Source organism: Filicampus tigris, chromosome 6 (genome assembly GCF_054856515.1).
Source record: "Filicampus tigris isolate MCC_2025a chromosome 6, RoL_Ftig_1.0, whole genome shotgun sequence".
NCBI lineage: Eukaryota > Metazoa > Chordata > Actinopteri > Syngnathiformes > Syngnathidae > Filicampus > Filicampus tigris.
In genome coordinates this window covers 11734270-11745176 of record NC_141222.1, presented here as the reverse complement: position 1 = coordinate 11745176, position 10907 = coordinate 11734270, and the positions used below count along the sequence as shown (strand labels likewise).

Here is a 10907-nt window from a genome sequence, read left to right as displayed (position 1 = left end):
ACCTCAAGGCTCTTTCCCGATTTGCCCTCGAGTGCAGTGTTTCTCAACCTTTATTGAGCGAAGGCAAATATTTCTCATGGGAAAGAAATTTGCGGCATACCACATAGCAAAACAATACACAAGTGGATAAACAGTAATAATTACAGTATTCCCCTTCAGTTGTCTAGTGGAAGAGCATTTAATTATTTTTCCTGTTGCTATGCGTGCTTGGTATACATAAATTTACAAATTAACAAAAAAATATTACAAAACATATTTTTGTCTAAATTGGATCATTTTCCATGGCACACCTGATGATCTCTCACGGCACACTGGTTGAGAATCACTGCTCTATTGGCACCAGCTTTACGTTGTCCAATAGGGACCCAGAAAAGACTTTAAGGAAGGCAGGAATGGGCAATTCAAACCATGCAGAGGGCCACAATTTTTCATCAGCACTACTGAGGGGGCAGCATAGGACTGCACACTTCCAAACCAAATATATGACAAAAATGCTATTGTTTTTTATAAGGACAAAATATGTGTATGTCTGTTTTTATCAAACCTATGTGCGGAAGAGTATCATGATATGTTTTCATTCAATTGCATATTGTTGCTGTCCTGTGAAAAACACGTATCTCCAATTTTGGAAACCTTTTTAATTTTCACTTTAATGCGATGTCTGTAACACGGAAACATGATTGATGTAAAAATAAGAAAATGAAAAAAAAATGGAGATACGTGTTTTTCACATGAGAGCGACGATATACAAAAGATCTACTGCTAAACTAAAACTTTAAGAAAGAACCATACATTGCATTTCGGAAATGGAATTGTTCATTGGTCATTATATATTAAATTTTAATCTATAAGCGTTAGCTTGGATTACTTTTTTTTCCAAGTCCTACACCCACACCACTCATCCGAAAATGACACGCCGAAAGCAGCCACACTCGACTAGAGGATCAGTCTCCTCAGCAGCCAACCATTGCTGGGCCATCAGTGGCAGTGGCCAGTTAGCTGCTAATTAGTTTGTTAGCTGTGGGAGCCAGCATACAGGTCTACTCTTGTCCACTTCAACCTGTAAAAATTCAATAATAATCACAATATGTTTTATTTTCCAAATTACCTTGAATCATTGCAGTTTTTCATGGGGTAAATTTTAGTAGTGTTGACATCATTTTTTACATTCAGACCTATTATGTAAGTGCCAATGTTCAGCCCAATCAAATATCCCTTTACGTTCAAGAATTCCTTTTATGGATGTTTTTACAAGGTGTAGTGGTACACACGCCTGAGTTGTATGTGGGCAGCATGGGATCGGTTCCCGCTCAGTGTCGGCAGCTGTGTGTCCCCCATGATTGGCTGGTGACCAGTTCAGGGTGAAGTCTGCCTTTCGCCCATTGTCAGCTGGGATAGGCTCCAGCACCTGCCTGCGACCCTGTACAGCAGGGCTGTCCAGCTCCGGTCCTCAAGGGCGGCTTTCCTGCCCGTTTTCCAATTCTCCTTTTGGCAACACACCTGATTTAAATGATCAGCTCATCTGCAAGCTCTGAAGAAGCTTGATAACAATCATGATCTCTTGAAACAGGTGCGTTGCAACTGGGATAGATGGAAAACAGGCAGGACACCGGCCCTTGAGGACCAAGTTTGGACACCCCTGCTGTACAGGATAAGCGGTTTGGATGATGATGATGATGTTTTCACAAATATCACCTTTCTCTTAGTAACTTACTCTAAATATTATACAGTACTACCACGTGTTTGTCATGTCATTCAAATCCCCAAGTTAGTAGGCTTGCTCAGTCACTTTTGTGAACACAGAGCACTGAGAGCAGTATAGGGCAGTTCAGGAAAGTTGGTCTTGGATGCATCACTTCTTGTCCAAGTAAGACCCCATACGTATTTAAAACACTATTAAGTGTTGAATATATGCATGTTTTTGGAGGGCACACATTTTCTAACTCCTCGTGCACTTTCAACAAACTGTCAATGCTGTGGGAAAAAAAAATCACTGTAGTTAGTGTGCTTTTGAGATCATACATGACATGCTCTTCTTTTATGATGCACAATTACAGCCTCTCGGTTATAGGCGCAAATGAGCGATGTGTGCCATCCAGTGGTTAATGCTGTTATTGGATCTTACAATGACTCAGCACCAGAATACATTTTTATTTTCAAAAATTAATCGAGGGCCATGCTGAGTGTGGGTGGGGGCCACATGCCGCCCACTGACCGCCAGTTGCCTATCACTGCTTTAAGGTATGGTGTAAGGAAAATTGCAGGAAAAGGAACATATGTCAGTCTAGTTTAAAAGCAGGTGGTCATGTCTTGTGACTTTTCCTTTACAGAGACAGAAAATCATCTGTATGTTTCTTGTGGAGATGAGTCCCAGACAGGCAGCTAGTCCAGTGCGGCCAGTGCTCTAGTCCATCTGAGAGCCAGTCAGTGCCAAAACCTGGCCCAGTCATCCCTTGGCACTTAAGTCTTATTCTTGTTACTGCCATGTCAAGCCCGGTACCCCAGACAGGCTCTTTTTAGATACCGGTACTGAGTATACTGAGTCAATCTGTCCCATCCTCTCTTCTCACAGCAGATTACAAATATTAAAAACACTCTTTTGAAAAAAAAAAAAAAAAAAGGAAGAGCTAGCTAGCTCATGTTAGTTGTGTTCATTACAAACAAAAACAAAAAAGTAAATGTGAGTCATTCTTGACCCATACTGTTAAACGCTGTAAAATACCATGGCACCGGGTCGCCACACACTGTCCCTTGAATCCTTTAAAAAGTCTTTGTAAGAAAGCAGCTCCCCTGCTGACCAGGTGGACCAAGAGCTGCCCTCCTAATTCCTTAGGAAGAAAAAAGACACTATGAGAAACAATAAAGTCAGTTTAAAAAAGAAATACTAAATTCATTTGAAGTTGAGGTTGCAGGGGAGCTGGAGTATCAACACAGGCTAGCCGATGCCACGGGGTGGATGAGACAGGTTATTATTTTCATCCTGGGACAAAGGCAGTTCCATTTCTCTTTCATCCAGCAACTTTTTTTCCAATGAGGTCCCAGAATTATTTGAAGAATTGTGCAACACATTAGAGTGCCGTGAGAGCTCTTAAAGTGACAGTGTGTAGAATGTCTTGATCTTTAAAAGTTCAGTTTGAAAGCCCACTACTATTAATTTCAGCAATATGCAAAAAAAAAGTATCACATCAACGTACATGCACATTTTTATCGTAGGACTAGTAATTACAAGTTATATTACTCCCCTACAAGAGGCGGCCATGTTTCGTCGCCATCTTTCTGCTACGAGTAACCGAAGGAGGCAAACTGAGTGAACGTAGTTCCTCTGTCTACATCATGACTACAACATGTTTAACAAGTGCAATGTAATTATTGTGTCACTTGAGAAAAACTAGAAGTCGTTTGTAATAATCTGTTGCTTGTACCTCTGCTGAAGAAATTGGGGATTTGCGACGTCTGGTCTCTTTGAGGCACCATAGTGCACGTGCTTGAAAATGCACGCACTTCGAGTTGAAGTCGTTGTATTCCATTAGTTCACCACTAGATGACACTAAATATACTATATATTTGAAAATATGTGCCTCGACTCATCCCAGCCTAATACAGGTTGCGAATCACTGCCTTAAAGCACTGTCACTCTGCAGTCTCATGGTGGCAGCATGGAGCTTTTGCTGGGTCAGATGTTGCCAGTTTCCTCCTATCAGTTGAACTCACCAAAGGGAAGCCTCTGCGGAAGCTGCTGTGTACATCTGGATTATTTGTCCACTCACTCTTAAAACGTCTCTAAAGTAACCAGCATCATATTTCTTAATCTCAAATGAGTCACAGACTTTGTAGCCAACGCCATTCACTTCTAAGGACATTTTTTTTTTTTTAATGAAAAAATAAAAAACTTCTAAGGACATTTGAGTCTTCAATGAACCGGGCATGCATGTTTTTAGAATGTAGGAGGAAGCCACAGTACTTAGACAAAATCCAAACAGGCACGGGGGGAACAGGCAAATTCCACACAGAAATCAACTGAACAAACGTAAAAATAGGTAAATTAGTTAGTAGGTGCTTTTTAGAGAATAAAAGTTTGCTGGTGGTGTGAAAAGTTCCTAAAACTAGCTCGTTTGCCAATTGAATACTCGCAATTATTATTTGTTACACTTTTTTAGAGGCAGTCGGTGTGTTTTTTAAATTCGTAATACAGTAATGGAAAATTGCCCAAAACAACAAACCATTTATTGAACGTCTCACAAACCTAGAATGAGAGACGTTTCTGATTGGCCAGTGAGATTCACGTGACCTGCTTTATTTCCATATGGATAGTCAGGTAGTGTGGTACCAAATAGTTTCGGTTGTGCTGAGGGCACGCTGCTGTCCCGCTGACGTTTTTGTAGCGTCTTTAAAGTGGGACTTCCACAAGCGACCAGCTTCATTTCACGTGGACACGTTCCCGGCTCTTGGCCAGGTAATTTTCTCTCAAGTAACGTCTTAGGTCTTAATGTTGACTGCTGCTTTAGTGTTGGCGAGGGCTCTTCGGTTCCTCCTACTGCTGGTGGCGGCTCCCAGCAGTCAGCTGAGCAAACAGGTGGAGCAGGACGGGCTGCATTCCATCCTGACCTGCAGAGCCGCAGAACCGCATCTCGATCGGCCCGTCAGCACTTGAGTTAACTTTAAATTTGTTATTTTTTTGCACGCGCTTTTTACTTTTACCCTACATTTCAAAACTGATGTCAAACGGCGTTGCTAATTTCTGAAGTAGGGGCTACAAATTGCTCAGGAGTAATTGATTTTAATGAGCAAATGATATTCCTCTCGCATTCAACCTTTCTCTGCAGTGAACAGGAGTACTGCATACGTATAATTGAATAGTAAATTTTCAGTAAAACATCATCTTTGCCAGCAAGCTTATGCTCACAAAATGTTTGTTTTCTGACATGCTTTAAATAAAAAAAACAAACAGGCATTTCAAATGGAAAGAGTCCATATGGCCCACTGTGAAATCTGAAAATCCTCTGAAGCCCACCCAAACCTCACTTCGTGAGACGAGGAACTGTAATTCCCAAACAGTATATACTTTCCATAATCAGAATACGTGTATGCGAACATAGGGATGTAAGAATGCCAATTTATAATTAGTCAAAGACACATTCGTGGAAATTCAAGCAAACGGTGCAAAAAGTACTAAAACACTGAAAAGTTGGAATGTGCATTCAAAGGTTTAGAGAAGGTTAATTTACGCCAAATTTCCTTAACTTTTCTTTATTATTTACTGCTATAGGATGTAGAAATACTTCACAATTTTATTGTTAAATTAATACTACTCTCGTAGTGCCTGAGCATCATATTTGTAAAGGCAGACATCGCTCTAGCTATCGCTCTGGTATTGTATTGTATTGTACTGGATTAGACTGTGTTGGTGTACCTAATATTGTGGCCAGTGGATTTTAGAGTGAACAAGACATTTTCATATACTTTTATCAATGACTGTAAAGTCACACATGAAAAAAAACAATAACAAAAATCCAATTTAGCCATTATGCCACCTTAGTTCTATATGTGTAAAAGTCCTATTTTCAAAAATGTTATTGATAATTTAACATTGTAGACACTGACAGAGTAAATGGTGGGCACCAACTGAAATACACTTCTTGCATAATGCCATAGCGGTAAAGACAAAAGTGCATAACAGTAAGGACAAAGCTTCAGGGAAACCTTGTAAGTTGTGCAGTTTACATGTGTTGCCCTTCAAACTCTGCGGATACAAGTGAATGAATGATCCCAACCGCTCATCAAACCCATTTTTGTCTTGTCTTTATGCAATTGTATAATGGTCACGACGTGCATTAGTTCTGACCTTTTTACAAATTCATGCATATCTCAGAAATCTTACAGATCCCTCTGGTGTATTGCAGCAACATTATGAGTGTGACATTAACGCTGAAGACAGCTTGAGTGACATAGATGGACCATTTCTAAAATAACCCCAAACAAGGAACTTTTACGATACAAAGATGCATTTGCGTTAGTTTTCATGGAAAATGGATATTATGCAATAGCAGAAAAATGCTATATATCTAAAAATAGAATTGGCATCTTCAGAACACATGTTGCGAATCATGAAACTTGATTTGGGACACTGCATAGTGAAGACATGTTGGCATTAAAAGTTTGACGTTTTTTTCTTAGAAACAATTATCATTTGAACAACTGCCAATAATTCAAATACTCATATCAGTAAAACTGATTTCCAAAAGGAAATTCGGTGGGGTACCTTTGCTATTAATCACATTATATGATGAAACATCTATTCTGATGTATATGAAATGACACATTTGTTCTAGTCCTTTTGGCATTCACATATTGTATATGTGTATTCACATTTGTCTACTATACTCTGAAATTTTCCCAGACATTTAACTAAGTACACTAATTCTCTGCCTATATCTTTTGAGTTTAATCCAATGATTTGAGGGTAGTAGGAAAAGGCAATTTAGAAAAAAAAATACTATTTTTTTGTGAATGAGTCAGTGAACATGTAGATGTAGACATCCGCAGATCTTCTCTTGAATTTGTCTGTGGTGTGGTGTCCATGGCAATTTGGCAGCTTACATTCCCAAAGTCTGTAATGCATGACTGAAAATGAGGTGAACCTTTGCGATTCCCTGGGTTGGGGATCAAGATCAGATGCAAATATAAAAAATGAGCAGATGCCCCCTTGGAAAATGTTTATAATTGCCAATATTAATAGTTTAACCCATTAGTATACCCGCAATCACGGCTCAGATTCAGAAAACAGGTCAGCCGTGATCGGTCGTTGTGAGCAGTTGTGATGTCAATTTCAGTCCACAGAAAACAAAATGGCCTCCCCCAGAGATGGCTAAAAATGAGTGCATTTTGCTGCTTAACTTATATTCCACAAACGCAAAATCAATCAGAATGTCGTGTTTCAACAAGTGGGCTTGCTGGGAACGTATTATTGAAAAAAATATGTTTGGATTGCCTTTTCGGTGAAACATCATATAGCACATTTTGAATCATTTCACAGCCGCTGACGGCAGGGGATGACTGTCACCGGCTGACTTGGCTGATGTGTGGACGGGCTCAGGGGGTGCGCACCTGACCCATATACACTCACAGACTGCCCACCGGCTGTATATGTGTCCCTATTACATTTCATTGACTACCGAACACCAACATTATATCAAATTATTTGGAAAGGATCAGCGCCAGTGGACTTTTTTTCTTCACATTTGAGCTTTTCCACATGTTGATAGGGATGGAGTTGAAGGACCGATCACAAACAATACCGTCATCGTAATGATGTGACATGAGTTATACTGTAGATTTTCTATTTGATGCCCCACATGCGCATAATTGAGTTGCTTGGCAACCATGGTCAACTTTCAATTTGCACCATCTTCTGAATGTTCAGTTCCGAGGAGAGTATTCTGATTAAATTGCTTGTAGTGTATTTTTTTTTTGTTTAAAAACAAAAAAAAAACACTTTTTCAAAGCAGCCTGTAGGTGAGCTGTGCTTATGTCACTAGCAAAGATCAATGTAACTTCCGGATCCACTACACAAGTTTATTTCACAATCAAAGTGTGACATATTTTGTCTTTGGGTAGTAGGCGGGGCACACTCTGAACTGATTAACAGCCAATCGCAGGCATATTATATGTTAAAATAAAATTACCAAAATTCAGCCTCTCCTGGTCCTCAGTTTGAATAGTTAAAGCGTAAGTCAACCCAAACATATTTTTTTCAAGAATCTGTTCCCAGCAGGCCCACTATTTGAAACACGGCATTGTGATTAGTTTTGCATTTGTGGAAGATAAGTTAAGCAGCAAAATGCACTCATTTTTAGCCATCTCGGGGGGCGGCCATTTTGTCTTCTGTCGACTGAAAATGACATCACAACTGCTCATAACAACCAATCACAGCTGACCTGTTTTCTGAATCTGAGCCGTGATTGGTCATTGTGAGCAGTTGTGATGGCATTTTCAGTTGACAGAAGACAAAATGGCCGCCCCCCGAGATGGCTAAAAACGAGTCGATTAACACTTATTCCACAAACGCAATATTTATCAGAATGCCCTGTTTTCATCCAGTGGGCTTGCAAAGAACATATTCTTGAAAAAAAATGTTTGTGTTGACTTCCACTTTAAAGAGAAAGTCAACCCCTAAAGAAAAAAGTCAACCCCAAAAATGTATTTGCAATACAGTAATATGTTCTATGCAGCCCCACTGGTCTAAACGTGGCATTCTGATTAATATTGTGTTTGTGAAATATGAATGAAGCAGCGAAATCCAGCCGTTTTGATCCATCTCTGGGGGCAGCCATTTTGCCACGTACTGTCAACTGAAAATCACATTGAAGTTGGAAAAAAAAAAAAATCTGTATCAAATGATATGAAAAACTTAAATACAATTTTCAGCGATATCGCCCAGCTCTATCTCAGACTCATTTTGACATGTTATGCATGAAACAGTGGTAAAAATGGATTGTCATGTAAAGGGACTTTTTAACAATTACTACTTACAAAATAAATACAGAAAATTAGATACCGGTAATCATCATCTAACTAATTGTGGTGGTTTTGTCGTTGTTTTTCCAGATGCTGCATGATTACAATTTTGGCTTGTTTGCTCCAATGTAAGGTTCAAGGCCACCCCAGACCTCAAAGCTTCTTTCCTTTCTTTTAGGAGGTAAAATATTGTCACATTGTCTAAAACGTGTGTGTTTCTTTCTTATCTTGCAGTTACTCATAATTACCCAATGAAGTTTCTTGGAACATGCACTAGTGTGATGTGATGCTATGGTATTAATAAGTAACAAGTCATGAAAATGAAAAGAAAAAAAATCACCCATTTAAACATGGAATTATGTTGTTTTCTACACAGAGACGTTACCCTTGTCAAGTCCAACTAAGTATTTCAGAAACCGTTAATTTGTTCCAGCCTTAAACTGTCACCCCAACAAAATCTTTACTAACTATAGTAATTTTTGTGTAATATTTTAACATTCTTCAATTGTCGTACCTGTATAAACAAAATTGTATTGTTTATTAAAAAAAAAAGAAAAAAAAACATTCATCCATCTTTTTTCTATATTATTTGCTCTCATCAGGTTTGGGGGTAAGCTGGAGTCTCTCCCAGCTGACGTCAGGCACGAGGCGAGGTGCATCCTGACTACTCACCAGTCATTCACTGCGACATATAAACAAGCAACCATTGTATGGATTTGATATTTAATAATTGCGTAATTATGCTTAATATTTAATAATTGTACAGTTTTGCACATATGTATAGTGCAGCCAGAACTTTTCCTACGTCACAGTCATTTTCATTCAGTCATCATTGCCCGTACTCTTTGCCAGCTGTCACCTCAAAAAGCCAAAGAAAAAGAAAAATGCAAGTCTAATGAGATTACCTTACACGTGTTATTGGTTTTGATGCCACTAGACACATTTTTCAGAAACTGAATCATCTCTGAATTATATGACTTTTTGGGGGTTCAACTTTGGAAATAATGTACTCCTATAATCCTTACCAGGGTCAAACTGTCACATCGTAAAATCTTTGGATATGGGTCACACACGTGTAAGAATAAGTGAACCGCTTTATAACACACAAAAAAAGTTCAACATTGTCTTTGATAAAAACTAAAAAAAAAACTAAGGAGGCATAATGTCACCCTTGATTGAGACTGGTCCTTCTTTTGGAATGTTTTTTAATTTCTCTAAATAGATAGCTTATAACATGCTGAATTGCTTCTCGTTAAAATGACTGCTTCAAATCCTACATTATGGATGGTATCATTATATAATGTAGACTGTACACCAGCTTCAAAAACTGATCCACAAGCTATAAGTGATGTCACATTGTAGTTTGCTGTCCTATGTAGTTGTACTGTATTTTGCTGACGTCAGGCAGTGTCCTTGCGTCTCCAAAACCATGACTTTTCAGGAAACCACTCTCCACAAAAAAAGTGTTGAGTCATTAACATGATATAGTTAAAGAAAGAAAGCCATTTTCAACACTTAAGATTGGTCAATAATGTGTCAAAATAAATAACACTGACCAACACTATACATTTGTGAAAACATCACACCAGCTATTTGCTTTTATTTTATTTTATTTTACTCTGCTGCGAGGTTAGCGTTGCAAATGATTATCTGCTCTCAATTGCCTCACCTGGATAAATAAAGGTTAAATCAATAAATAAATTAAATTGAGTTGAATACGAGAATATGAGATGGGTGCATATGTATATAAAGTAAGTTTTGGTTGAAAATGTTTGTGTGTTTGAGGTGTGTTTTTTTTTTTTTTTTCCCCCCTGAATTTTTTTCCTAATCTTTTCATAGCGGCGTATCACCATGAAAATGCAGTCACCCTTCCCACCCACGACGTCGGCACTCATCTCCACTGTGCTTCTGCTCCTTGGCTTGACTCTGCTACTTCTGCTGTGCGTCCTAAAGAAGAAGCGGAGATTGGAGGGAACCTACCGTCCCAGCGCAGAAGAGAGGAAACAGGTCGGAGCAGCTGGATCCGAAAAGAATGGCCTGCCTTTCCCTTTGCCCAAAGAAGAACGCCTCATATGATTACACCACATTATGTTGGAACTCCACCACTAAGCCCTTATCAGCTCTTTGGATTATTACGTCCACTCACTTCTGGTGATTATCCATTTTTATGTTTTTCACCGCAAATCTTTTGACATGCCATACTCTTCTTTTTTCTTTGGATTTACTTATTGGACTAAATAGACCATCAAATCTGTTACCAATTTCACTGCATGAGGGAAAATGTGTCATGTGGCTGCAGTGGTTTTGCTCCATGCTTAAGTCCATCATCCAAAGTTGTCCTCAGTCTACACATGACGGACTTGAACCAAACTTTGCTTTCTATTTGAACAGAG

The 10907-nt window shown here is 39.0% G+C and overlaps 1 long non-coding RNA gene across 2 annotated transcripts; it reads left to right on the top strand.

Moving 5' to 3' along the window:
• Positions 1-4270: 4270 nt before the first annotated feature.
• LOC147145813 (uncharacterized) lies at positions 4271-10369 on the top strand. 2 transcript variants are annotated; one of them, XR_015087261.1, is made up of 4 exons: positions 4271-4453; positions 8605-8695; positions 9117-9167; positions 10354-10369. It is a non-coding gene; the product is annotated as an uncharacterized LOC147145813 (long non-coding RNA). The 2 variants fall into 2 exon arrangements; XR_015087260.1 differs by lacking the exon at positions 10354-10369 and having other exon boundaries at positions 4274-4453; positions 9117-9227.
• Positions 10370-10907: the final 538 nt, after the last annotated feature.